The 27779-nt window shown below is 48.7% G+C and overlaps 13 non-coding genes across 13 annotated transcripts; 5 read left to right on the forward strand and 8 right to left on the reverse strand.

The window, feature by feature from the left end:
- The first annotated feature begins 1393 nt into the window (after window positions 1-1393).
- On the forward strand, window positions 1394-1512 carry LOC138227186 (5S ribosomal RNA). Its single transcript, XR_011184859.1, has one exon. It is a non-coding gene; the product is annotated as a 5S ribosomal RNA (ribosomal RNA).
- A 3566-nt stretch (window positions 1513-5078) lies between these two features.
- LOC138227198 (U4 spliceosomal RNA) lies at window positions 5079-5220 on the reverse strand. The gene has a single exon (XR_011184870.1). It is a non-coding gene; the product is annotated as a U4 spliceosomal RNA (small nuclear RNA).
- Window positions 5221-6550: 1330 nt separating this feature from the next.
- Window positions 6551-6692, reverse strand: LOC138227194 (U4 spliceosomal RNA). The gene has a single exon (XR_011184867.1). It is a non-coding gene; the product is annotated as a U4 spliceosomal RNA (small nuclear RNA).
- A 230-nt stretch (window positions 6693-6922) lies between these two features.
- On the reverse strand, window positions 6923-7039 carry LOC138227200 (U5 spliceosomal RNA). The gene has a single exon (XR_011184872.1). It is a non-coding gene; the product is annotated as a U5 spliceosomal RNA (small nuclear RNA).
- A 5255-nt stretch (window positions 7040-12294) lies between these two features.
- Window positions 12295-12466, forward strand: LOC138227192 (U1 spliceosomal RNA). Its single transcript, XR_011184865.1, has one exon. It is a non-coding gene; the product is annotated as a U1 spliceosomal RNA (small nuclear RNA).
- Window positions 12467-13102: 636 nt separating this feature from the next.
- LOC138227184 (5S ribosomal RNA) lies at window positions 13103-13221 on the reverse strand. The gene has a single exon (XR_011184858.1). It is a non-coding gene; the product is annotated as a 5S ribosomal RNA (ribosomal RNA).
- Window positions 13222-14708: 1487 nt separating this feature from the next.
- LOC138227187 (U1 spliceosomal RNA) lies at window positions 14709-14872 on the forward strand. The gene has a single exon (XR_011184860.1). It is a non-coding gene; the product is annotated as a U1 spliceosomal RNA (small nuclear RNA).
- A 637-nt stretch (window positions 14873-15509) lies between these two features.
- Window positions 15510-15628, reverse strand: LOC138227197 (5S ribosomal RNA). The gene has a single exon (XR_011184869.1). It is a non-coding gene; the product is annotated as a 5S ribosomal RNA (ribosomal RNA).
- Window positions 15629-17434: 1806 nt separating this feature from the next.
- On the forward strand, window positions 17435-17598 carry LOC138227191 (U1 spliceosomal RNA). The gene has a single exon (XR_011184864.1). It is a non-coding gene; the product is annotated as a U1 spliceosomal RNA (small nuclear RNA).
- Window positions 17599-18234: 636 nt separating this feature from the next.
- On the reverse strand, window positions 18235-18353 carry LOC138227201 (5S ribosomal RNA). Its single transcript, XR_011184873.1, has one exon. It is a non-coding gene; the product is annotated as a 5S ribosomal RNA (ribosomal RNA).
- Window positions 18354-19646: 1293 nt separating this feature from the next.
- On the forward strand, window positions 19647-19788 carry LOC138227195 (U4 spliceosomal RNA). Its single transcript, XR_011184868.1, has one exon. It is a non-coding gene; the product is annotated as a U4 spliceosomal RNA (small nuclear RNA).
- A 5441-nt stretch (window positions 19789-25229) lies between these two features.
- trnad-guc (transfer RNA aspartic acid (anticodon GUC)) lies at window positions 25230-25300 on the reverse strand. Its single transcript has one exon. It is a non-coding gene; the product is annotated as a tRNA-Asp (tRNA).
- Window positions 25301-26995: 1695 nt separating this feature from the next.
- trnas-uga (transfer RNA serine (anticodon UGA)) lies at window positions 26996-27077 on the reverse strand. The gene has a single exon. It is a non-coding gene; the product is annotated as a tRNA-Ser (tRNA).
- Window positions 27078-27779: the final 702 nt, after the last annotated feature.

Below are 27779 nucleotides of genomic sequence, written 5' to 3' on the forward strand. Positions count from 1 at the left end.
CAGTGCACACAACTCCTGCAGCGGGAGGGGGGGAGAAAGTTCCCGCGCTCCGCCGCAGGGAAGGCTCGCTCCGTGCGCACACGTCCTTTCGATGCCAGTCCAACAAGTGCTCCGCATTAGCTGCGTCGGGGCTCCGGCGTGTCGCACCTCACCTCACCTCGCACTGCCCCCTCCTTGAATGTCTGCCCCTGGGCATGCCCCGCTCTCCTCCGCCTTATCTTACCGCGTGTGAGCACCGACAATGGCCACAATGCCGGGGAATGGCACCTGTAAAGTGTTAATTGGGGCACAGGAACAGCCCGTCTCGTCTCGGGGGGGCCGGCTTCAGAGACAATACAGCAAACACAGCGGGGCGGGGGAAGAAGACGACACCACACATGCGGGTACATTCAGCTCCGGCGGGAACGAGACATTTGTCGGTCTTTTCAAGTGCCGAGAGCCGAGCAATCCTTCACTTGTATCGTTTCTCCCCGGTGACTAGATCTGGCCCTGCGACTCTCGACTGGGCTCACCCCCGGGGCAGCCCAGCAGGTGTGAGCCTGGCCGGCACCCGGATGGGAGATTCCACCCCGGAAAAGCTCCGGTTGCTGCTGCTCCTGCAAGAGGTGTGACTGGGACCAGTAGGGAGCGCTCACCCTGCGGGCTGTGTGGCTCTCTTACGCCCCAGCCTCCTGATGGCGACACTCTGCTGCACAAACAGGCGCCGTCCTTCGGGGGAGGCGTCAAACCGAGGTCCCGACCCTCCTTGGCCATTAGGAAACCCCAGGGCGTCTCTCAAAAAGAGACGCCGGGGGTGTCCCTCTGGTGTTAGTGCTCCCCTTTACCCATCAGTCGGGGTCTCCTCCTAATCCCCGTCTCACCTGTAACAATCAATGACGAGGCCCCCCTGTCCGTGAGATTTAGTACTCGCGCAAGAGACCGGGGGCAGAGCGCGAACGCGGTCCCCGCCCCCCACAAAGTGCGCGCTCCGGGTTCCCTCTCGGGGCCCTGCAACACAGCGGAAGGGCAGCGAGAAGGAGCCTCTTGCTCTGACGCCGCAAGGCCACAAGAGGGCGGAGGCGCCGGGCGCCCGGCCGACGTGTTGGACCGGTGCGCTTTACGTGCTGAAATAAACACGCGAAAGCCCCGAAATGTTTCCAGAGTGCTGTGCACTGGAGGTTTTTGTCTGGTGAAGACTTGCCTGGTGCTCCTCCGTGCAGATTGTTTGTCCTCCTCCAGTGCGGGATGAGCCAACACAAGGGAGCGCATTCGCCAACATCCAGGCACGCAATGCGATTTGGAAAGCAGCTCCTTTCCAAAGAGTTGCACACGAACGATCCTTCAGTCCCGCTCGGGGGGCACGGAACCCCCGCCACACACAGCTTCAAGTACCGAGTCAGGCGCCGGGGCTTTCGCTTACGGCCACACCACCCTGAACATGCCTGATCTCGTCTGATTTCGGAAGCTAAGCAGCGTCGGGCCTGGTTAGTACTTGGATGGGAGACTGCCTGGGAATACCAGGTGCTGTAAGCTTTTGCTCTCCCAGCCAGCAGGGGTCGCCGTTGGTGCCGTAGGCTTTGGGAGGAAAACCTGCAGGATGGAAAGGTGATCTATAGCCTCATCTCTAGAGATGTTTTGTTGCTGTGGCATGTGTGTGACCCATATTCAAAAAAAAAAAACCCGTCTGTAAAACGAATATCGAAGCTGCCTCTAAATCTGCAAATGAAGATGAGTCGATAAACCACTCGTTTTTCGTATAACTAGACATATATTCATTTGTTACCGATTTCATTCATTGAGCACGGATACAATAGAGGTACAGCCATTCACTGTTTGACATGTCTGCACTGGTACAGAACCGAGCAATCAGAAAACGGGTGAAACTGTCTTTAGACTCAGCATACAGTAACCACTCGGCCACCTCGTCTAGGAAACTGGGCTGTCCTGACATGGGTTGGCGCACTCCAGTTGATCTTTTTCTTTTTTTTCCCTCATACTCGAGGGTCATTTTCCTGTTCCACATGCGATTTCAACATTTTCCTTGGGAGATGTCAAGCCAGCAAGCCACTGCTGTGGTTCAGTGGCCAGTGTGGAGTTCAGTGGCCCTGTTGTACACAGAAAGCACATTGAGCTCCTTGGACATGAAAAGTTCCAGATAAAAGCCATTTGTCATCCTTTCTCTTGGTGTCGATGTTGCTATTGTATGTAAAGGTGGCAACTTGCTCAGCGAGCAGGCGGAGCACACACCGAATGCAGATGTGTCTGAGTGGTGTGTCCAAGTGCCTGCAAAAGGACAGCACTCCCGGGGCGCCGTGGCTTAGTTGGTTAAAGCGCCTGTCTAGTAAACAGAAAATCCTGGGTCCGAATCCCAGCGGTGCCTTTTTTTGTTCTGTGTTCTCGAACAGAACTGGTCATTATGGACAACCGCATACGTCTAGACTTAATTAAATGCAAGTATTCATTTCCTGTCTTGAACGACTTGTTTTTCTTAAAATGGATGCAACTTGCAAAACATGAAATACAAACCTCGCTAATCAGCGCTCGCGGCTGGCAAAAAAAAAAGAAGTCAGCAATGTTTTTTTCTTTAACCTTAAGCCTGCTAATGGAGAAGAACCTAGTCGCCACATCACATACATCCGTTTCAACGATAAGAAGGTAACAACTATCCTCACTCCAGAGTAAATCTCACGTTGAGGGCATATTTTTTTCCACTTTACCATGAGTCGGGCTCAGCTGCACAGAGGCGAGAGCAGAGCAATGAGGTCAGGGGGATAGGGGAGTCACACGCTGGCGGTTTGAACACGCGGAAGATCACTGAGGGATCCACAGTATGTGGACCCTCCGTGCGCCATCATTCCACACTCCAGGCGCTTTTATGATGACAGAGTCAAGTTCAGGTACTTTGCTTGATGGAGGAAGCTCATTTCGGACTCTGTGATCTTCTCACCTGGAAAGTTCTGCTGTATTACTACAAGAGAGAAGTAGAGTCTGGAGGAAGGGACAATTTTATTATGCTTTGGAAGGTAATGTTTTTTTTTTCTTTGAAATCGAAATGAATCAGAATATCAGTGCAAAAGACAAACTCTTGGTTTGGTTTAAAGAGATATGGTTTTAAAACAGACAAAATGTAGAAAACAGGTGTTTCTCACTTTTGGAAAAGAATGGACCGGGGGTAATATTTTACTAGTTGCAGTGCTAAGCTCACTGGATTACAGCCCTGCAGTGTCATACGAGGGCCACTGGTGCAATGGATAATGTGTCTGACTATGGATTAGGAGTTTGGAGGTTCGACTCCTGCCTGGCGCTGGTTGTTTTTAAACACATCAGCCTACTCCCTAAGTAGTCTGTGCTACTTACTGCATTGTAATCGTACCCAGTAAGAGATTTCCTTCATGTAAATGAACTGCACCTGACAGCTTTAGAAAAACACCTGGGCTCAGTACGGTGCTGAGAGCTCAAGTTGTGTATAATGTAATAATTTAAGTAGAATAGATTCTAATAATATAATGATCCAGTGTGTTGCACTACTTCACTGCTTCACTGCTCTATGCCGTCTGGAAATAAATCCTCAGACAACTTACTGCCCTGGGCATGTACCAATAAATTACAGGAGCACATCTATATATCACTGCGTTGAAGCAGGAGACACAATCACTGCAAATACATCCTAAATACAGTGTTCCAGCACCTTTGACCTCATCCAGAACGTATCATTTCTTGAAAGGAATTGCTGTCCGAATGCACATCTGAATCCCAAACAGAATCTCTAGTAAAATACGATCATTTGTGAAACAGGTAAATGTCTCAGGGGCCCATTCCTCATTCTCAAGACACATGTATGCAGTACGTACATCATGCATTGAGCAATAGGGATTAAAGACACCACAGGTAAGGTTAGAAGACATTCTGACTATATTCTAAAATATTGGACTCATATTCTTATGATGGCAGACATGATGCTGTGTTTAAAACCGGGGTTAATGGACATTATATGACTGTCAATTCTGTTTTGTTTTGGAGACTCTTGGCTGCCTATGTGGTACAGTGCAGCGTGAAGAAAACATTTTCCAAAACTGTGTCAGCTCAAAAGTTGTAAGAAAATCTTTCCAGCTGCTTTAACTCTCTTCATTTTTGTCATTTAATTGTCTGTCGGCACTATGTAGCAGCGTTGCATGACAACCCATCTCACCACGGAAAGGAACCTAACAGCTTTTGTAAGAGAGGAGAAAAGGACCTGGCCCGTACGGGACTCGAACCTACAACCTTGGTGTTATTAGCTCTAACCAACTGAGCTAACCAGCCTCACGACAGCAATCCTCTCTGTGCTGCAAAAAATCGAACTCAGGGAATTTCTTTTGCCCTCCTTTGAATTGAAAGCCGTGTAATTCAGTGTACGGGCTTTCTCGTGCAGTTTTATAGTTCTTGTAACCCAAATCCTACACTGGCGTGAAGTGACCCCCCATTTCACAGCATTTTTCAGCTGATTTAAAATGTACCTAAAGGAGAAGCATTATTGAAGACCATCAATTACCAAGAGCTTTTGTCAAAGGTTTTGGTGGTCATTTTGAATGACCACAGAGCGCTGTGACCTCAGTTTTACATCTCATCCAAGAGACAGCGCCCTTTTACAACACAGCATCTCCGTCACTATGCTGGGGCATTGGGACCCGCACAGAACTCAGGGTGAGCGCCCCCCCGCCGGCACCATTAACACCGCTTCCAGCTGGAAACTTTGTTTTTCCCTGTAGCTCACCCTCATCCGGGTACTGACCTGGCTCACCTGCTTAGCTTCAGTGGGTTTTCAGTTGCGAGTTGCAAGGGGATGCAAGTGATGGAGCCGCTCGCTGCAAAAGCCACTGCTTTGGCTGGGAATCGAACCCGAGCCTCCCGCATGAGAAGCGAGAATTCTACCACTGAACCAACAATGCTCAGTGCCCAGGCCTTCAAAAAAGACGCTTTTTTGGTACTCTGTTAAAAAAGCATCGACATTACCTCTTTCAAAAGGCTTCACTTTCCTAGTCACATTCCAAGGCTCATTGAACCCGGGCTGTTTCCTCCAGCGGTATAGTATTGCAGTTAGACATGTAAGACTATGTCACGCTCTAACGAGACTGTCAAAAATTGCTTTCGCCGATTGTATTGCAAACCGGCGGAAGCGGGGTATTGGGAAAAGTTTTCAACTAGCAATAATCGCGCCTCGGCTAAACCTCACAGGCTACGATACTGCCAATGCGCAAAGCTGATGGTTGCCAGGCAACCGCGGGGATCCTATGGAAATCGTTATCAATCGTCTCATGGCATGTCGTTGCTGTAACGCTTCATATTTGTCGTCTTCTTCTTCTAGCTTGAGGTTTTGAAGAATTTCATGACAGACAAGGGCTCCGTCGGGAACAAAGGGCGTTGTGAGAAAACCTTTGCTTCTTTTTAGCAGCAGAAATACAACCCTTTAAATACAAGATGACAGAACAATGACGAAGGGCATGCCGGGAGGAACTCATGCACTACAGAGGAAAGGGGGCGGGCACGTACAGTTCACATTCAAGCCACAAGTACTCTTCTCGGATGTTGCACAAACAAATCCTAACGTCCTGAAAGCATTGCAGCATGTTTGTGTCCCACTTCCCGTGGCTGCAGGACGACTGACACGAACGGACAAACACAATCTGTGGCGTTTAGCGTGACATAGTCTTGCAGGCATCGTGCTGTCTCACTGCAATACTATACCAATGGAGGAAACAGCCCGGGTTCGATGAGCCTTGGAATGTGACTAGGAAAGTGAAGCCTTTTGAAAGAGGTAAAGCACTGCACAACGGAACTGAGGGAGAATCTTACAGGGGATTCTGAGCGGTGTCTGCATACACGCAGTCCGATACGGGTGCTGAAAGCTTGAGCTACTCTCAATGTCATGCTGCCTTTCCTCGGAGTAAATCTGTTACATTGAAAGAATGCTTCTCGCAGGTTCAAAAAGGGACCCTTGTTAATTGGCGAAATCAATGATTTCGAATGAATTCTGTATGCGTTAAAAGACAGCTATACACAGAAAACATGCAGGACACTGCTCATGATGTTTCCCGAGCCGAAACACAGTGCGTTTTTCCATGCCATCTGACAAAGCCCGCCCACTGAAAACTGCAGCAGATCGTGTAAAGACGTTCAACTTTGTAACTACTGCACGCACAGGAAGCAGTGTAAATTCCTCTTTTCAAACTGTCAAAGGTTTGCTTTGCGAACGCTGCAGGACATCGCACAATCTCTTTTGAACGGGGACAAACAATTTCTTATGGGGCGCAGTAAGTACAGACATTTAAAAAGCTCCACTCATGCCGACGATGCAGCATGAAGAAGCGCAACCTAACGTTTGACAGACAAAAGCCGGGCGCCGCTACGAGCAATATGAAATCAAACTGACAGCACAAGGCGTTTCGCGCTGACTCAAAAGTGATCTCGACAGACGCTGTTCTCTGCATAAAGCTGAAAGAGCTAAAGAGCGTTTCTGTTGAGACGTAACACGCTCGTTTCTTTCTACCATGATGTTACCATGACAAAATCTGTCTTTAAACACCTTGCTCAGTCTCTGACGAGACTGTCAAAAATTGCTTTCGCCGATTGTATTGCAAACCGGCGGAAGCGGGGTATTGGGAAAAGTTTTCAACTAGCAATAATCGCGCCTCGGCTAAACCTCACAGGCTACGATACTGCCACTGCGCAAAGCTGACGGTTGCCAGGCAACCGCGGGGATCCTATGGAAATCGTTATCAATCGTCTCATGGCATGTCGTTGCTGTAATGCTTCATATTTGCGGCCGGACACTTCCCGCCCCCCAAAGAAAAGAGCGCCAATCAGACAGGCGGAGACCGAGGACTCGGAGAGCAGACGGCCACAGTCGCCGTAATAAGAGCGATTGTGAGCGGTTTTGTTTTCTCTCTTTGACCAGCCCAGCTGCGCCCCACCCGAAGGCAGGGAAGCACAAAAATTGTGTGGAACTCATTCATGCTCCTCTCCATGGAAATCTTTAGTAAAAGGCAAAAGATTTGTACGAGATGAAGAGAAACCAGAGTGCGTGGCTGGACAGCTGCAGGAGCCCAGGCTGCCTTCAAGGCCTCTGCCCTGCCGGTCGTGGTTGGCAATGCACCAAACGAGCCAGTGGGGCCCGTTCAGCTCTGGGCTCATCGCCTGCGGCTCTCGGCTTACCTGGCAGGGGAGATACCTTGATCAGCCTGTAGTTGGAGTAGTTGGATTGTTTTCTTGTTTTGTGGAAGCAGTGTTTGTTTTGCAGTTTGAGATGGCAACCTTTGGATCCCGCAAGAATGCTGTACGTTTTGAGCTTTTGGATGACCTCTTCATGGATCGTATGCAGTTCAGCAGAAAAGTGTTACAGAAGGAACTTGGCTTTGAACCTCGGCACTTGGATTTCATCTTCGCTCTCCCAGGTCAGAAAGCATTTGAGGTTGTTTTTGCTACCTATTCTCTGTTTGAACAATGCGTGGATGTGTTTGAGGCAAAAAGAGGGAAAGTTCCTGCCCTTGAGAAGATCAGCTTGCAGCCTCTGACACAGAGAGAGAGGAAAACGGTGCATGTTGTAATGTTCTCGGAACTGGCAAAGACGGAGGACATTCACACCTGGCTTAAGCAGTACTGCACCGTCCACCATGGAACTGAGGTTAGAGATGTTGACGGTATAAAAACAGGAGCAAGGAAATTCGAGGTTCGCTTGCTACCGGACAATGTAAATGGAGGCTTAAGGCACCTGCCCTCTACAATCCGGCTGGGCGCCTGCAATGGCTATGTTTTTTATGTGGGACAACCAAAGGTGTGTCGGCGCTGTGGTGCTGTGGGACACCTGGCATCGTCCTGCACTGTGAAATGCTGCAAGACCTGTGGCAAACAGGGACATTTAGCCTCTGACTGTTCAATGCTGCCAAAGTGCAATTTATGTGGCTCGGAACGACACGTTTTTAAGAACTGCCCTCACGCCTACGCCAATAAACTCAAAATGAGAAAGGATGAGGCAGTGCTTGTTTCAGCCAAACCGGCCCGAAAAGCCAAAGCAAACAACAAGTCAAACAAAGAACCCTTGTTGGACAAAGACTCTCAGCCTCCAGCCAGGATCAGTCCTGCTGTGGCTCCGGGGCTGGTGGAAGAGAAATCCACTACGCTCCCACAACCGCAGACTGCACCAGACAAGCACGAGGGTTTGAAAACCCCCGAGAACAGCGAGGACCCCTCCCCCACTCCTGCTCCTCAAAACGAGGGCCAGTGTGGGGCCCCCCGGTAGAGCGGGTCCAGCGACGATACCCAGGATTCAGCGGAGCTGCTTTTCTCAGACTCTGCAAGTGCTACAGATGCCCTCCTCTCCTCCATCCAGTCCATCACGGAGGATCTGCAACAGCTGGTGGGTGAGGGGGAAGAGGAGACTGGTGCATCGGCTGCACCCCTTTCCCCTCAGTGCTCCCAGGAGCTGGACTTGAGGAAAAGGAAAAATGACTCTGTTTTCTCCCCGAGCGAGGAGGAAGGAGAGAATGGCGATGGGGACAGCTGGAACCCCTCCACCCCTCCCTCTACCCCCTTCCTTGAAATGGACTCCGTGAATGCTTTTACTGCTGCCACCCTGATGAAGGCTCATTCAGAGGATGGCTGGCAGGAAATTGGTAAGAAGAAAAAGAAAAAGAAGAAGGTAACAGGTGAGACCGAAGAGAAATGTGTTTTGTAAAGACTGGTTCCACTTTCTTATGTAATATGGCTCTAAACATAATTTCTCTTAACACCAGAGGTATCAATGACGGAGTTAAATGTCAGTGTGTCTTTGATTACCTCCAGCAGAGAGAGGGAGATGTGTTGATGTTGCAGGAGTGTGCTTTAGCCTATCAAGAGAGGTATAAAAGCTTTGAAGATAGGTGGGATAAAGGGCCTTCTGTTTGGTCAGGGGACAATAACAACAGAGCCTCTGGCGTGGCCATTCTTTTCAAAGGATGGGCTTTCAAATTGAAAAGTATTCAGAGGGTCATAGATGGCAGGTTGCTGTGTGTGGATGTGGAATGGGGGACCGTTAACCTGCGGCTAATCAATGTGTATTGTCCTACTGACGTGGGAGGAAGGGTGGAGCTACTCAAGGCACTCTCTCCCCTATTGTTAAGTAGCACAGACGTGATAGTGGGAGGGGATTTTAATTGTATCTTAGAGCACACAGACAGGCAGTCTAGCTCTCCGATAAAATTGGATTCCAGCTCACTGGCCCTGCAAAACTTAGTTCAAGACTTTAAACTCTCAGACACATATAGATGTATATATCCCACAACAGCAGGATATACATGGTCAGGGAGGAATAGCAGCTCCAGAATTGACTATTGCTTTGTCTCAGAGAGAGTGAAAGTTGTTGGGGTCACTCTTCAGCCTGTCTTCTTCTCAGATCATCAGGCTTTAGGGTGTAGAGTGGAACTCCAGGGCGGGACTGTCTTTGGCCCAGGCCTCTGGAAACTCAACACAAAGCTGCTAGAGAACGAGGGGGTAGTATCCCGCTACAAGGAGAAACTATCACAGTGGCTGTCCTTGCAGTGTCTGTACGGGTCAGTAGGAGAGTGGTGGGAGGAGGTGAAGATGAGGACAAAGACCTTTTTCATGGCTGAGGGAAGGAAGGCTGCTGCCAGACGGAGAGGAGTGCTAGCCAGGAAACAGAGGCAGCTGCAGCGTCTCTACACGATGCTGCACAGTGGCTTCGATGTGCTCGAGGATATCACCCTTTTAAAAAAGGACATCCGGAGCATAGCCGAAGAAAGTAGTCGAGGAGTGCTGTTAAGAGGCAGAGTGCAGTTCTTGGAAGAAAATGAGAAGTGTACTCGCTTCTTTTTCAGGAAAGTGGTAGGCTCCAAGTCTGTCATGGAAAGTGTAGTTGATGAGGAGGGACGAGAGAGAACAGAGCCGAGTGCTATCCTCTCCTGCACCAAGGCCTTCTACTCAAGACTGTACAGCTCTACAGAGGTAAAGGATGAAGAAATTCATTTTTTTACCTCAAAGCTAGAAAACGTTTTGAGTGAAGAAGATAGGGAAGTACTTGAGAGGGATTTGACAGTAGAAGAGCTGAGACAGGCTATGGAGAGCTTACAGAAGGGGAAAACTCCAGGTGCTGACGGGCTCCCTAAAGAATTTTATTGCACCTTTTGGGATCTGCTTCAGGATCCGCTACTGGTCCTATTCGAGGAAAGATATAAGACAGAATTGCTGCCTGACTCCTTAAGAGAAGGCACTATCTCTCTCTTGTTTAAGAAAGGAGCAAAAAATGACATAAAGAACTGGAGACCCCTCAGCCTGTTAGGCGTGGACACTAAGATCCTGTCCAAAGCCCTTTTCCTGCACCTACAAAATGTAGTGGCCTCACTGGTAGGGAAAGAACAGACTTGTGGGATAGCAGGACGCCTGATGAGCGACAACCTGGCCTTGTTGAGGGATGTCTGTCTGTACTCTGAGGATCGCTCCCTCCCTCTTTGCATTTTAGGTGTAGACCTAGAAAAGGCCTTTGACCGCCTAAACCGGCAGTACTTAACATCGGGACTTGAGCACATGAAGTTTGGCCCCATCATGAGAAAGTGGATTAACCTGCTGTACACAGGTAGCAACAGCAGAGTCATGGTTAATGGCAATAGATCACGCCCCTTTGAAGTCTGTTCAGGGGTGAGGCAGGGCTGCCCATTATCCCCCTTGTTATGCGTTTTGGCTATGGAGCCCTTAGCCTGTGCCTTGCGCCAGGATCAGGCCATTAATGGGATACCAGTGCCTGGAAGTGGGGGAGGAGAGGTAAAGACATCTCTATACATGGATGACGTCACCCTGCTCCTCTCTGACAATGCCTCAATTAGCAGAGCTCTGCAGTGCTGTGATCGTTTCTCTTTGGCTTTCTCCGCAAAAATTAACAAATCTAAGAGTGAGATTTTTTATCAGAACTGGAGGGAGCCAAAAGAAGGACATGATCTCAGGCTGCAAAAGAAGAGAATTAAGGTCCTGGGGGTGTATTTTGGAGAAGAGATGGGAACAGTAAATTGGCAGAACAAATTGCCAATCTTAAACAAAAAACTCATGCAATGGAAGGACCGAGACCTCACCATGACAGGGAAGGTGCTGGTCATCAAAGCCGAGCTCTTGCCTGTCTTGAATTTTCTGGCTTCTACCTTCCCAATCCCACACCGTGTTGCGGCGGTGATGAGGAGATTGATGTTTCAATTTCTATGGGGTGGGAAGCAGGAAAGACTCAGAAGGGAAATAATGTACAGGCCGCCACCCTCAGGGGGGAAGTCTGTCCCAGATATTGCTACGAAGCTGCTGTGCATTTTCCTGGCCTCTGTGCTGAGAGGCTTTGCAACAGCACCTGCAGCGCGTACCTGGACTTATTTTTCCAGGCTCTGGGTAGGTAGGGAGGTGTTCAGAGTGTGGGGTGTCAGACCCAAGCTGGACGTCCCACTCTCTGACACATGCCCTGCAATTTATGGGACAGTTAAAAGTTTTCTAAGATCTCACCCAATTGGCCATATTCCCCTCCGAGATGTCAGCGTCCAAAAACTGGAAGATTTCGTAGCACCCCAGAACAATAGGCAGACCCCTGTGGGCATTTTAACATCAGCCCAAACAAGGAAGGTGTGGAAACACACATCCTCTAAATTTCTGTGCAACATTCACAGAGATTTAGCCTGGAGTGTCGTCCACCAGTGCTTACCGGTACGAACTTTCTTGTACCGTAGGGGCCTCACCCCCAGCCCTCGCTGCGTTAGGGTGGGCTGCGGCGAGGAGGAGACTGTGACCCATCTCCTGTGGTCCTGCTTTTTTGCGAAGGCCTTCTGGGCCCAGTTTGAAGATTGGTTGCAGGCTCTCTCGCCCCAATTTACCCTGACCGCCGCTTTCATCATATACGGCATCTCTCCTGTCAAACTTCCCCCTGACGTGTTTGACAGGATCTGGGCCGTGGTGAACAGTGGGAAAGACGCCCTGTGGAGAGTGAGGAACATGGGGCTGTTCAAAGGCATCGAGGTCCCAGTCAAGGCAGCAGGTAGCCTGGCCCTGTTCATCACCCGAGAGAACTATTACCTCAGAGATCTGTGGAGAGAAGGGAGGGAGGAAGCAGAAAATCTGTGGGAAATAGAGAGCATAGGTCAACATCTCAAGAAACTGTGAAAAACATTATCATGTTTAAATAAAGAATGTGATTTGCACCAGAAAAAAAGAAAATTGTTGCTATGTAACTGTTACCGTGTCAAAATGTAATGAGATGTGATCATATATACTGTTTTAAGTATGTATATTAATGTAAAGCTTTCTGATTTGTGATTTCCTGTATTTTTTTGTGAAAAGAAAATAAAGTTCTTAAAAATCGAAAAAAAGGTTCACCCAGGGCGAGGCTCGGCCATTGCACTCCGGCTGTGTTGACCCCTGCGAATTCCCCAAATGTGGGAATCTCGACTGCATAATTTCTAGAAGTGGGGGACTGCGTTCGCGCTCTCCCCTGATGTGCTTGGTCCAAAATCAGATACGGGAGGGTTAGGACACCACGAGCTGCGTGGCTGCGGAAGGATCCCGGTTCGACAGGAGTGGACGCCGCTGCTGGTTCTCGCTGGCTTTTAGTTAGGGGTCCGGAGAAGCATCTCAAGCTAGTTCCACTACTCCTTCCGGACGTTCATTCCCTTTTCAAAGTCAGTCGTTTTGCTGTAGTCTGCGTTCTTTAGGCTGATTATCGAGGTTAGCCTTTATTTGGTCATGGGGGGCCTCGGTACTGTATGCTGAGTCTAAAGACAGTTTCACCCGTTTTCTGATTGCTCGGTTCTGTACCAGTGCAGACATGTCAAACAGTGAATGGCTGTACCTCTATTGTATCCGTGCTCAATGAATGAAATCGGTAACAAATGAATATATGTCTAGTTATATGAAAAACGAGTGGTTTATCGACTCATCTTCATTTGCAGATTTAGAGGCAGCTTCGATATTCGTTTTACAGACGGGTTTTTTTTTTTGAATATGGGTCACACACATGCCACAGCAACAAAACATCTCTAGAGATGAGGCTATAGATCACCTTTCCATCCTGCAGGTTTTCCTCCCAAAGCCTACGGCACCAACGGCGACCCCTGCTGGCCGGGAGAGCAAAAGCTTACAGCACCTGGTATTCCCAGGCAGTCTCCCATCCAAGTACTAACCAGGCCCGACGCTGCTTAGCTTCCGAGATCAGACGAGATCGGGCGTGTTCAGGGTGGTGTGGCCGTAAGCGAAAGCCCCGGCGCCTGACTCGCTACTTGAAGCTGTGTGTGGCGGGGGTTCCGTGCTCCCCGAGCGGGACTGAAGGATCGTTCGTGTGCCACTCTTTGGAAAGGAGCTGCTTTCCAAATCGCATTGTGTGCCTGGATGTTGGCGAATGCGCTCCCTTGTGTTGGCTCGTCCCGCACTGGAGGAGGACAAACAATCTGCACGGAGGAGCACCAGGCAAGTCTTCACCAGACAAAAACCTCCAGTGCACAGCACTCTGGAAACATTTCGGGGCTTTCGCGTGTTTATTTCAGCACGTAAAGCGCACCGGTCCAACACGTCGGCCGGGCGCGCGGCGCCTCCGCCCTCTTGTGGCCTTGCGGCGTCAGAGCAAGAGGCTCCTTCTCGCTGCCCTTCCGCTGTGTTGCAGGACCCGGAGCGCGCACTTTGTGGGGGGCGGGGGACCGCGTTCGCGCTCTGCCCCCGGTCACACCTCTTGCAGGAGCAGCAGCAACCGGTGCTTTTCCGGGGTGGAATCTCCTATCCGGGTGCCGGCCAGGCTCACACCTGCTGGGCTGCCCCGGGGGTGAGCCCAGTCGAGAGTCGCAGGGCCAGATCTAGTCACCGGGGAGAAACGATACAAGTGAAGGATTGCTCGGCTCTCGGCACTTGAAAAGACCGACAAATGTCTCGTTCCCGCCGGAGCTGAATGTACCCGCATGTGTGGTGTCGTCTTCTTCCCCCGCCCCGCTGTGTTTGCTGTATTGTCTCTGAAGCCGGCCCCCCCGAGACGAGACGGGCTGTTCCTGTGCCCCAATTAACACTTTACAGGTGCCATTCCCCGGCATTGTGGCCATTGTCGGTGCTCACACGCGATAAGATAAGGCGGAGGAGTGCGGGGCATGCCCAGCGGCAGACATTCAAGGAGGGGGTAGGGCGAGGTGAGGTGAGGTGCGACACGCCGGAGCCCCGACGCAGCTAATGCGGAGCACTTGTTGGACTGGCATCGAAAGGACGTGTGCGCACGGAGCGAGCCTTCCCTGCGGCGGAGCGCGGGAACTTTCTCCCCCCCTCCCGCTGCAGGAGTTGTGTGCACTGCAGCGGTGCCGAGAGAAAAGCACAGAAGGCAGCAGGCTCTGGAGAGCAGGTAAGAGACGGAGCCTTGTGGGCAGGCGAGCAGGCCCGTTTTTTGGAAATTGCTGAAAAGGTTTGTTCGGTGTGTGGCAGGCGCACGTCGCGAGCTTGCGTGGCGATCTGCCGGTCTGGAGTTATGCAAATGAGGCCGAATTGCATCCCGGGACATGCTGCGAATGCGCAACGGCGACTGCAGATGTGTAGGAAACGGCGCGCTCGTTTTCTCGTTTTGCCCACACTTTTGAGTGTTAGTGTGGCGTGTGAGTGTGTGAAAGAGTGGGCCCAGCAGGAGGCGGTGGCGTGCGGGGCGAGGAGGTGGCCTAGGCTGCGCGATTTGTGCTGTGGGTGCGGGCCGCTTGCAGGGGCCTGTTTAACTCATACTTACCTGGCAGGGGAGATACCTTGATCAAGAAGGAGGTTCACCCAGGGCGAGGCTCGGCCATTGCACTCCGGCTGTGCTGACCCCTGCGAATTCCCCAAATGTGGGAATCTCGACTGCATAATTTCTGGTAGTGGGGGACTGCGTTCGCGCTCTCCCCTGATGTGCTTGGTCCAAAATCAGATACGGGAGGGTTAGGACACCACGAGCTGCGTGGCTGCGGAAGGATCCCGGTTCGACAGGAGTGGACGCCGCTGCTGGTTCTCGCTGGCTTTTAGTTAGGGGTCCGGAGAAGCATCTCAAGCTAGTTCCACTACTCCTTCCGGACGTTCATTCCCTTTTCAAAGTAAGTCGTTTTGCTGTAGTCTGCGTTCTTTAGGCTGATTATCGAGGTTAGCCTTTATTTGGTCATGGGGGGCCTCGGTACTGTATGCTGAGTCTAAAGACAGTTTCACCCGTTTTCTGATTGCTCGGTTCTGTACCAGTGCAGACATGTCAAACAGTGAATGGCTGTACCTCTACTGTATCCGTGCTCAATGAATGAAATCGGTAAGAAATGAATATATGTCTAGTTATACGAAAAACGAGTGGTTTATCGACTCATCTTCATTTGCAGATTTAGAGGCAGCTTCGATATTCGTTTTACAGACGGGTTTTTTTTTTTTGAATATGGGTCACACACATGCCACAGCAACAAAACATCTCTAGAGATGAGGCTATAGATCACCTTTCCATCCTGCAGGTTTTCCTCCCAAAGCCTACGGCACCAACGGCGACCCCTGCTGGCCGGGAGAGCAAAAGCTTACAGCACCTGGTATTCCCAGGCAGTCTCCCATCCAAGTACTAACCAGGCCCGACGCTGCTTAGCTTCCGAGATCAGACGAGATCGGGCGTGTTCAGGGTGGTGTGGCCGTAAGAGAAAGCCCCGGCGCCTGACTCGCTACTTGAAGCTGTGTGTGGCGGGGGTTCCGTGCCCCCCGAGCGGGACTGAAGGATCGTTCGTGTGCAACTCTTTGGAAAGGAGCTGCTTTCCAAATCGCATTGCGTGCCTGGATGTTGGCGAATGCGCTCCCTTGTGTTGACTCGTCCCGCACTGGAGGAGGACAAACAATCTGCACGGAGGAGCACCAGGCAAGTCTTCACCAGACAAAAACCTCCAGTGCACAGCACTCTGGAAACATTTCGGGGCTTTCGCGTGTTTATTTCAGCACGTAAAGCGCACCGGTCCAACACGTCGGCCGGGCGCGCGGCGCCTCCGCCCTCTTGTGGCCTTGCGGCGTCAGAGCAAGAGGCTCCTTCTCGCTGCCCTTCCGCTGTGTTGCAGGGCCCCGAGAGGGAACCCGGAGCGCGCACTTTGTGGGGGGCGGGGGACCGCGTTCGCGCTCTGCCCCCGGTCTCTTGCGCGAGTACTAAATCTCACGGACAGGGGGGCCTCGTCATTGATTGTTACAGGTGAGACGGGGATTAGGAGGAGACCCCGACTGATGGGTAAAGGGGAGCACTAACACCAGAGGGACACCCCCGGCGTCTCTTTTTGAGAGACGCCCTGGGGTTTCCTAATGGCCAAGGAGGGTCGGGACCTCGGTTTGACGCCTCCCCCGAAGGACGGCGCCTGTTTGTGCAGCAGAGTGTCGCCATCAGGAGGCTGGGGCGTAAGAGAGCCACACAGCCCGCAGGGTGAGCGCTCCCTACTGGTCCCAGTCACACCTCTTGCAGGAGCAGCAGCAACCGGAGCTTTTCCGGGGTGGAATCTCCCATCTGGGTGCCGGCCAGGCTCACACCTGCTGGGCTGCCCCGGGGGTGAGCCCAGTCGAGAGTCGCAGGGCCAGATCTAGTCACCGGGGAGAAACGATACAAGTGAAGGATTGCTCGGCTCTCGGCACTTGAAAAGACCGACAAATGTCTCGTTCCCGCCGGAGCTGAATGTACCCGCATGTGTGGTGTCGTCTTCTTCCCCCGCCCCGCTGTGTTTGCTGTATTGTCTCTGAAGCCGGCCCCCCCGAGACGAGACGGGCTGTTCCTGTGCCCCAATTAACACTTTACAGGTGCCATTCCCCGGCATTGTGGCCATTGTCGGTGCTCACACGCGATAAGATAAGGCGGAGGAGAGCGGGGCATGCCCAGCGCAGACATTCAAGGAGGGGGTAGGGCGAGGTGAGGTGAGGTGCGACACGCCGGAGCCCCGACGCAGCTAATGCGGAGCACTTGTTGGACTGGCATCGAAAGGACGTGTGCGCACGGAGCGAGCCTTCCCTGCGGCGGAGCGTGGGAACTTTCTCCCCCCCTCCCGCTGCAGGAGTTGTGTGCACTGCAGCGGTGCCGAGAGAAAAGCACAGAAGGCAGCAGGCTCTGGAGAGCAGGTAAGAGACGGAGCCTTGTGGGCAGGCGAGCAGGCCCGTTTTTTGGAAATTGCTGAAAAGGTTTGTTCGGTGTGTGGCAGGCGCACGTCGCGAGCTTGCATGGCGATCTGCCGGTCTGGAGTTATGCAAATGAGGCCGAATTGCATCCTGGGACATGCTGCGAATGCGCAACGGCGACTGCAGATGTGTAGGAAACGGCGCGCTCGTTTTCTCGTTTTGCCCACACTTTTGAGTGTTAGTGTGGCGTGTGAGTGTGTGAAAGAGTGGGCCCAGCAGGAGGCGGTGGCGTGCGGGGCGAGGAGGTGGCCTAGGCTGCGCGATTTGTGCTGTGGGTGCGGGCCGCTTGCAGGGGCCTGTTTAACTCATACTTACCTGGCAGAGAAGATACTTTGATCAAGAAGGAGGTTCACCCAGGGCGAGGCTTGGCCATTGCACTCCGGCTGTGCTGACCCCTGCGAATTCCCCAAATGTGGGAATCTCGACTGCATAATTTCTGGTAGTGGGGGACTGCGTTCGCGCTCTCCCCTGATGTGCTTGGTCCAAAATCAGATACGGGAGGGTTAGGACACCACGAGCTGCGTGGCTGCGGAAGGATCCCGGTTCGACAGGAGTGGACGCCGCTGCTGGTTCTCGCTGGCTTTTAGTTAGGGGTCCGGAGAAGCATCTCAAGCTAGTTCCACTACTCCTTCCGGACGTTCATTCCCTTTTCAAAGTCAGTCCTTTTGCTGTAGTCTGCGTTCTTTAGGCTGATTATCGAGGTTAGCCTTTATTTGGTCATGGGGGGCCTCGGTACTGTATGCTGAGTCTAAAGACAGTTTCACCCGTTTTCTGATTGCTCGGTTCTGTACCAGTGCAGACATGTCAAACAGTGAATGGCTGTACCTCTATTGTATCCGTGCTCAATGAATGAAATCGGTAACAAATGAATATATGTCTAGTTATACGAAAAACGAGTGGTTTATCGACTCATCTTCATTTGCAGATTTAGAGGCAGCTTCGATATTCGTTTTACAGACGGGTTTTTTTTTTTGAATATGGGTCACACACATGCCACAGCAACAAAACATCTCTAGAGATGAGGCTATAGATCACCTTTCCATCCTGCAGGTTTTCCTCCCAAAGCCTACGGCACCAACGGCGACCCCTGCTGGCTGGGAGAGCAAAAGCTTACAGCACCTGGTATTCCCAGGCAGTCTCCCATCCAAGTACTAACCAGGCCCGATGCTGCTTAGCTTCCGAGATCAGATGAGATCGGGCGTGTTCAGGGTGGTGTGGCCGTAAGCGAAAGCCCCGGCGCCTGACTCGCTACTTGAAGCTGTGTGTGGCGGGGGTTCCGTGCCCCCCGAGCGGGACTGAAGGATCGTTCGTGTGCAACTCTTTGGAAAGGAGCTGCTTTCCAAATCGCATTGCGTGCCTGGATGTTGGCGAATGCGCTCCCTTGTGTTGGCTCGTCCCGCACTGGAGGAGGACAAAGAATCTGCACGGAGGAGCACCAGGCAAGTCTTCAGTGCACAGCACTCTGGAAACATTTCGGGGCTGTCGCGTGTTTATTTCAGCACGTAAAGCGCACCGGTCCAACACTTCGGCCGGGCGCGCGGCGCCTCCGCCCTCTTGCTGCCCCTGCAGCTGCTTCACTTTTCCCTTTAGTTGCCATCGATTTTTTTGTAGTGCTATACATATACGATTGAGGTATCTTAGAGTTCTCCTTCGAAGACCCAGCACTCTCTTTTCTTTTCCCAGTGTTACTCATATCGGACTTTTTAAACCTAAAAAAAAATCGTTTTTTTTTCTTTCAATTATAACTGAAGTTTAAACAACTAGTGTTAAGTCCTTATTTTTCTGTAGTCAAAAAAAGCAAAAATTAACATTCAGGTCATGAAAAACTCAAAAAAACTCCCCAACCACTAAACTTTACCTCCCACCTGAGCGCCATCTTGAACGCCCCTACCACCAGAGAATGCTCACGATTTCGGAAGCTGTCTCCGGGACGTGCTGATTCCACACATCCTGAATAAATCATGATATTGTTGGTTGCTGTAGCTAGACGTTCAAATGAGTTTCATGGCCAGATGGACTGTTTCCTCCAGCGGTATAATATTGCAGTGAGACAGCACGATGCCTGCAAGACTATGTCACGCTAAACGCCACAGATTGTGTTTGTCCGTTCGTGTCAGTCGTCCCGCAGCCACGGGAAGTGGGACACAAACATGCTGCAATGCTTTCAAGACGTTAGGATTTGTTTGTGCAACATCCAAGAGGAGTACTTGTGGCTTGAATGTGAACTGTACGTGCCCGCCCCCTTTTCCTCTGTAGTGCATGAGTTCCTCCCGGCATGCCCTTCGTCATTGTTCTGTCATCTTGTATTTAAAGGGTTGTATTTCTGCTGCTGAAAATAAGCAACGGTTTTCTCACAACGCCCTTTGTTCCCAACGGAGCCCTTGTCTGTCATGAAATTCTTCAAAACCTCAAGCTAGAAGAAGAAGAAGACGACAAATATGAAGCGTTATAGCAACGACATGCCATGAGACGATCGATAACGATTTCCATAGGATCCCCGCGGTTGCCTGGCAACCGTCAGCTTTGCGCAGTGGCAGTATCGTAGCCTGTGAGGTTTAGCCGAGGCGTGATTATTGCTAGTTGAAAACTTTTCCCAATACCCCGCTTCCGCCGGTTTGCAATACAATCGGCGAAAGCAATTTTTGACAGTCTCGTCAGAGACTGAGCAAGGTGTTTAAAGACAGATTTGGTCACGGTGATATCATGGTAGAAAGAAACGAACTTGTTACGTGTCAACAGAAACGCTCTTTAGCTCTTTCAGCTTTATGCAGAGAACAGCGTCTGTCGAGATTACTTTTGTGTCCGCGCGAAACGCCGTGTGCTTGTCAGTATGATTTCATATTGCTCGTAGCGGCGCCTGGCTTTTGTCTGTCAAACGTTAGGTTGCGCTTCTTCATGCTGCATCGTCGGCATGAGTGGAGCATTTTAAACGTCTGTACTTACTGCGCCCCATAAGAAATCGTTTGTCCCCATTCAAAAGAGATTGTGCGATGTCCTGCAGCGTTCGCAAAGCAAACCTTTGACAGTTTGAAAAGAGGAATTTATTCTGCTTCCTCTGCGTGCAGTAGTTACAAAGTTGAACGTCTTTACACGATCTGCTGCAGTTTTCAGTGGGTGGGCTTTGTCAAATGGTTTGGAAAAACGCACTGTGTTTCTGCTCGGGAAACATCATGAGCAGTGTCCTGCATGTTTTCTGTGTATAGCTGTCTTTTAACGCATACAGAATTCATTCGAAATCATTGATTTCTCCAATTAACAAGGGTCTCTTTTTGAACCTGCCAGAAGCATTCTTTCAATGTAACAGATTTACTCCGGGGAAGGGCAGCATGACATTGAGAGTAGCTCAAGCTTTCAGCACCTTTATCTGACTGCATGTATGCAGACACTGCTCAGAATCCCCTGTAAGATTCTCCTTCAATTCCGTTTTGCAGTGCTTTAGCTCTTTCAAAAGGCTTCGCTTTGCTAGTCACAATCCAAGGCTCATGACAGCATTTGAAAACATTCGTAACTGCGTTGGCCGGGAATCGAACCTGGGTTAACTGCTTTGAAGGCAGCTATGCGCAACACTGGCTCGCTCCAGAATAAATCTCACGTCGAGGGCACATTTTTTTCCATTTTACCGTGAGTCGGGCTCAGCTGCACAGAGGAGAGAGCAGAGCAATGAGGTCACGGGGACAGGGGAGTCACACGCTGGCGGTTTGAATACGCGGAAGATCACTGAGGGATCCACAGTATATGGACCCTCCGTGCGCCATCAGTCCGCACTCCGGACTCTGAATCCTGCCATCCGAGTTAAGATCTCGGCGGAACCTGAGGCGCAGTTCCTTCTTAAAACGTAATCTGGTGAGCATTTCTAGAATCGTACTTGTATAGATGCAGCCTTTAATGTGTTGCTAGGTTAAAATTGATGACTTCTTGTATTTCTGTAGGCAACTGCCCTCTTGATTTCGGATTTAATTTCTTTATTACAGGGGCGCTTTTATGAAGACAGAGTCATGTTCAGGTACTTTGCTTGATGGAGGAAGCTCATTTCGGACTCTGTGATCTGCTCACCTGGAAAGGTCTGCTATACTACTACAAGAGAGAAGTAGAGTCTGGAAGAAGGGACAATTTTATGATGCTTTGGAAGATAATGTTTTTTTTTTCTTATACTGAAAATGAAAGGTAGTTGTTTCTATATGGACTCAGTCTTTGGAATTTGTATATATATATTTCAGTGATCCCTCAGCCATTCCTTCTGTATTGTAATTCAATTTCTCTTTTAAAATTCCTTCCCCACTTCTAGGACCTGCAGTTGCTGAACTCCACAATGGCTTCTATTGGAAAGTCTGTGACTGAGACCAAGTGTTCACTTTTTTATGAAACCATTATTTATTTAGGAGCAATGAGCAATTCTTATATAAATGCAATAAAATCATTATGCTCAAACTATGAGAGAGAAAATTAAGGATAATTTAAGAAATCAGTCTTAGCTTGTTTCTATACACAGATGGTATTATTTATTTTCAAAGGAAACCCGCGAGGATTCCCCTGGTGTGCAAGATGTGCCTGAATACTCTTGATCAGCTTCCTGCTCACTTGAAGAGGGCGTGTATGAAGCACGCCACGGCAGAAAACATCAGGATGGCCTCTCAACAGGCGAGGGAGGACATGATGAATCACCTGAAGAAGGGGGTCATCGTGGATTACCACAGAATAGAGATCGTGTCTGGTGAGGCAAACAGGATAGTGGTTGTAAGACTGCTAGAGTCCTTGGGCCTTTTTGTACATGGGAAGCCTGAAGACACATTGGCAAGGTGAGATATTTTTAATCTGTAAGGCTTCTGTAGTTTCTTTTTGAAATCATTGTTACAACATATTATGTAAAAGCATGTTGAAAAGAATCTACCTGCATTCCAGCGGCCCTGAGCAAGAAGCCGCAGTCCAGGAGGAAGAGATGCCAGAGGCTGCTCTAGAAACTGAAACAGAAGCGGATAAGGAAGGGGAAGATGTGAGCTCTGAAGAACTCTATCAGCAGTAAGACTTTTTATTTTTCAGATGTATCTATTTTTTACTAAAATTCTAATTTGTCTTATAGGTATAAAATGTTTAAACCGGTGTTTTATATCCTTACAGGCCCTGAGTAGTTAAAAAGTATCAGCAGGCCGGAAGAGAGTGGCCCAAGCTGGACTCTATAGAAAGCACTCCCTGGATGCTCCTCTCCTGATTGGATTCAAACAGTACCTTACCAAGGATCTGGGAGTGGCAAATTATTCTCAGGAGGTATTTATTTTTTAAAGGCATTTAAAATTAAGCAATGGTATCTTCATTGTAAATGTTTTTATTTCTTAGCTTAAAATTCACCCATGTGAAATGATGTCAGCCATAAACATCATGACTCTATATTTCCTACCTGAATCTATTCTACTTAAATTATTACATTATACACAATTTGAGTTCATTTTAAAAAGTAAAAGGTAATGAAAGGAATGCATTTTCATAAGAAAGATAATACCGATATGCATGTGATAATCTTCCTTATATCATGTAGTGCATCATTTGGACACTTTGTGGGCTTCAAATACAAAGAAAATCATGTTCTATGGTACAAGATAAATACAAAACTTAAGCTTTTATTTTAATTAGATTTCTTTATAAAGCATAAGCAATCATTTATTACATCGCTTCTTGAATTAAATCTTTTGACAAGAGGTAAGACTTCTGTTACATTTAAACCCATGTTTAGCTGTGTTTTTTAGATTTAACTGAACCAATTTCTGTGTGTGATAATGTCCTTGAATTCTGACAACATCACACTAAATTACATGATATAAAACAGCTAATGTTTCTAGAGATAAAGTTTCTGAGATGCTTCTAATTACTTTTTATTACCAGGGACAGTTTAATTCACCTTGTACAGTACTGTAAGACCAAGATGCTTTTTTTAAAAGTTATTTAACATTTTATAGAACTTTGTCTACTATGGCAACATGATGTGCTTGGTGAAACTTGGAAAAATACTGCTTGGCCACTTATCTTAAGATAAAGATAGGATAAAGGTTTATCTTTTGCACCTACCTGACCCCCAGGGAAGGCCAATGCTTTCTAAGTTGATGGTTCCCTACAGTAGACTGTACTTTAATGTCAAAGGTAATGTATATTGACCCAAATCAGTTTTGGAATCCAATCTACTGACGAGATGGAGCACATCCTTTTTTCAGGATTTTAGCATCATACGTTTGGTATATTTAGTCCCTAATGCTGAAAGAAATGATCATAGAACATTTGGACACTTTGTGGGCTTGAAATACAAAGCAAATCATGTTCTATGGTACAAGATAAATACAAAACGTAAGCTTTTATTTTAATTAGATTTGTTTATAAAGCATAAGCAATCATTTATTACATTAATATATGTGAAAATAACATTTTAGCATCATACGTTTAGTATATTTAGTCCCTAATGCTGAAAGAAATGATCATAGAACATGACATCTAACCTTACCTGCGGTGTTTTTAATCCCTATTGCTCAATGCACGGTGAAAGCATTCCATACATGTGTCTGACAATGAGGAATGGGCCCCTGAGACAGTCATTTGCCTGTTTCACAAATGATCGTATTTTACTAGAGATTCTGTTTGGGATTCAGATGTGCATTCGGACAGCAATCCCTTTCAAGAAATGATACGTTCTGGATGAGGTCAAAGGTGCTGGAACACTGTATCTAGGATGTGTTTGCAGAGACTGTGTGTCTCCTGCTTCAACGCAGTGATAAACAGATGTGCTCCTTTAATTTATTGGTACATGCCCTGGGCAGTAAGCAGTCTGAGGATTTATTTCCAGATGGCATAGAGCAGTGAAGCAGTGAAGTAGTGCAAAACACTGGATCATTATATTATTAGAATCTATTCTACTTAAATTATTACATTATACTCAATTTGAGTTCATTTTAAAAAGTAAAAGGTAATGAAAGGAATGCATTTTCATAAGAAAGATAATACCGATATGCATGTGATAATCTTCCTTATATCATGTAGTGCGTCATTTGGACACTTTGTGGGCTTGAAATACAAAGAAAATCTTGTTCTATGGTACAAGATAAATACAAAACTTAAGCTTTTATTTTAATTAGATTTGTTTATAAAGCATAAGCAATCATTTATTACATTAATATATGTGAAAATAACATTTTAGCATCATATGTTTAGTATATTTAGTCCCTAATGCCAAAAGAAATGATCATTTGTTTAACATGCACAGGTCTGTCTCAAAGGATGCAGTACTCCTGAAGGGTCTCAAACCCTACATTTTGGATGCCTAGCTGTATCCCTCACATGTGGCACCCCAGAATGACTTCTAACCTTACCTGTGGTGTATTCAGTCCCTATTGCTCAATGCACGGTGTACATACTGCATACATGTGTCTTGAGAATGAGGAATGGGCCCCTGAGACAGTCATTTGCCTGTTTCACAAACAGGGACCTGGACCTAGACCTGGCCCGTACGGGGCTCAAACCCGCGACCTTGGCGTTATTAGCACCACACTCTAACCAACTGAGCTAACCGGCCTCACGACAGTGCTCCTCTCTGTGTTGCAAAAAATCAAACTCAGGGAATTTTGTCCTCCTTTGAATAGAAAGCTGTGTAATTCAGTGTACGGGCTTTCTCGTGCAGTTTCATGGTTCTTGTAACCCAAATCCTACACTGGCCTGAAGTGCCCCCCCATTTCACAGCATTTTTCAGCTGATTTAAAATGTACCTAAAGGAGAAGCATTATTGAAGACCATCAATTACCAAGAGCTTTTGTCAAAGGTTTTGGTGGTCATTTTGAATGACCACAGAGCGCTGTGACCTCGGTTTTACATCTCATCCAAAAGACAGCGCCCTTTTACAACACAGCATCTCCGTCACTATATTGGGGCATTGGGACCCGCACAGACCTCAGGGTGAGCGCCCCCCCGCCGGCACCATTAACACCGCTTCCAGCTGGAAGCTTTGTTTTTCCCTGTAGCTCATCCTCATCCAGGTACTGACCTGGCTCACACCTGCTTAGCTTCAGTGGGTTTTCAGTTGCGAGTTGCAAGGGGATGCAAGTGATGGAGCCGCTCGCTGCAAAAGCCACTGCATTGGCCGGGAATCGAACCCGAGCCTCCCGCGTGACAGGTGAGAATTCTACCACTGAACCACCAATGCTCAGTGCCTGAGCCTTCAAAAAAGACGCTTTTTTGGTGCTCTGTGCAAAACGCGTCGACATCTGCTTCCAGCTGCAAAATGCCATTTGCGGACGCTGAAGAACTTATTTCCAAGGCAGCGGGTACAAGCGATTGGGCGTTTTAAAACCACCAGGAACAGCAAAGAGGCGCGCTTCTTTGCTTGTGCCGAAACACACCGACTGAAAGCGGACAACGTAGTCGGCAGGATTGGAACCTGTGCGGGGAGACCCCAATGGATTTCTAGTCCATCGCCTTAACCACTCAGCCACGACTACAGCAAGCCCCACTGCCGCTGTGTTCTTGCTACAATCTTACCTGGATCGCGAGGCGCCGGCGGAAGCCTATTTCAAAGTCGTTCTCCGTTTCAAAAAAACATTTCCAAAATACAAGCCTTGCAGACAGACACGCCTCAGAGGACTTAAGGGTGGCTTCATGTCGGAATGATAAAGTCTCCCCGTCCGGACATGAAAATGCCACTTTGTTACACACAAAAAAAGAATCAACAACAGAGAAATGCCCACAAGCATTTGAAAAGCCGCACCACGTCGCACCTGAAATAGCTCTTACATTAGTGGTAGACACAGGAATCGCCTTTTTATTTACGCTCTTACCAACGCGATGGAAAGCAAAACAAAGCAAAGCAGAGCAAAACAAAACGAACAAACGAAAACCCTCACGTCCTGCACTTGCATATAACACCGTTACGTGCCCAAGCGGTATTGTACGTCATCCTAGCACTGCACCCCGGGTCGTACGGTATATGGGAACGAGCACACGCCACGAATCGTCTCGAATCACTCCCTACAGCTGTAAGGCGCCTTGAAGCGTGCACCCCCAACATTCTTCTTTGCACATCTGTGAAAGGTAAACTCTTGAGCAAACTCTGAACCAGCTCTAAGGAAACTAATCCGATTAGACGTTACTTTGACTCATCTTCTTACGCTCAGTGCCTGATTGCTCAAACTCCAGCTAGGGTTAGGGTTAGCATTCCCACGCTACTTAGACACTTTGTTTACGCTCAGTGCTGGATTTTGGGAACTTCAGGATGAGTGGGAATTTTCTCCTATCTGTCCATTCTGTTTTGTTTTGGAGACTCTTGGCTGCCTATGTTGTTCAGTGCACCGTGAAGGAAACATTTTCCAAAACTGTGTCAGCTCAAAAGTTGTAAGAAAACCTCTCCAGGTGCTTTAACTCTCTTCATTTTTGTCATTTAATGTGACACTCGATGTATAACTGGAGCCTCACATATGCAAATGGTGAGGCTCCAGTTCGACACCCAGTTCCACACCACTTTACAGTATATGACAAAAGCATGGCAGACTGTGCCGGACCAGCTGGTAACTTCCGCTTATTTTGACCATATTAAACATTGGAAATCTTCCCACTTGCATTTGTGACACTTGATTTTGGCTCCACCTAAGACACTCTTAAATCTTCAAACACTTTTCTCTTCTCCCGCAACACACTTGTCTGTCGGCACTATGTGGCAGCGTTGCATGACAACCCATCTCACCACGGAAAGGAACCTAACAGCTTTGGTAAGAGAGTAGAATTACCTGAAGAACTGCTTTCCATGGAAGCAGGACCAAGCGATGTAGCATTTTTATAGTACCAGGAAAGGAGAAGCGGCACTTCGCCTTTGCCGCACAGGCACAAGGTGACGTGCGGCAGACGCCGTAGTCGGCAGGATTCGAACCTGAGCGGGGAGTCCCCAATGGATTTCAAATCCATCGCCTTAACTACTCGGCCACGACTACAGCGAGCTCGCCGCCGCCGCATTCCTCCTATAATCTAACACGGAGTGCGAGGTGGCTGCGGAAACCTTTTTAAAGTCGCTCTCTGTTAAAAAAACCTTTCACAAGATACATGCCGGCAGACAGACACGCCTCAGAGGGTTTAAGGCTGGCTTCACGTTCAAATGATAAAGTCTCCCCGTCCGGATGTCAAAATGCAACTTTGGCAGACAGAAAAAACATCAACAAACCACAAATGTGGACAAGGATTTTACAAGCTGCACCACACTGCACTTTCAAAAGCATTTACATTCGTGTTAGACGCAGGAATTGTCTTTGTTTTGCGCGCTTACGAACGCCATAGAAGACGAAACAAAACAAAAGCCCTCAGCTCCTGTACTTGATTATAACGCCGTTACGTGTCGAAGCAGGAATTTACGTCATCTTACCACTGCAACATGGGGAATAGAGGGAAATGAACACACGCTACGAATCGTCTCAATCACTCCCTAGAGTCGTAAGGCACATTGAAGGGTGCACCCCCATCATTAATCGTTGGGCCTCTGTAAAAGGAAAGCTGTTGAGCAGTCTTTGAAACAGCTCGGATGAAACACTTGATTGCTTCCATGTGCATCTGGAGCCCACTTCTTATTTTCACTTCACGCCGCCCAAAGCATTTCTAAAACAGGAGATTCGCGTTTGGGAATGCGCCCTGCCCTACAAATA

This window comes from Lepisosteus oculatus, unplaced genomic scaffold, assembly GCF_040954835.1.
Source record: "Lepisosteus oculatus isolate fLepOcu1 unplaced genomic scaffold, fLepOcu1.hap2 HAP2_SCAFFOLD_269, whole genome shotgun sequence".
Classification (NCBI taxonomy): Eukaryota; Metazoa; Chordata; class Actinopteri; order Semionotiformes; family Lepisosteidae; genus Lepisosteus; species Lepisosteus oculatus.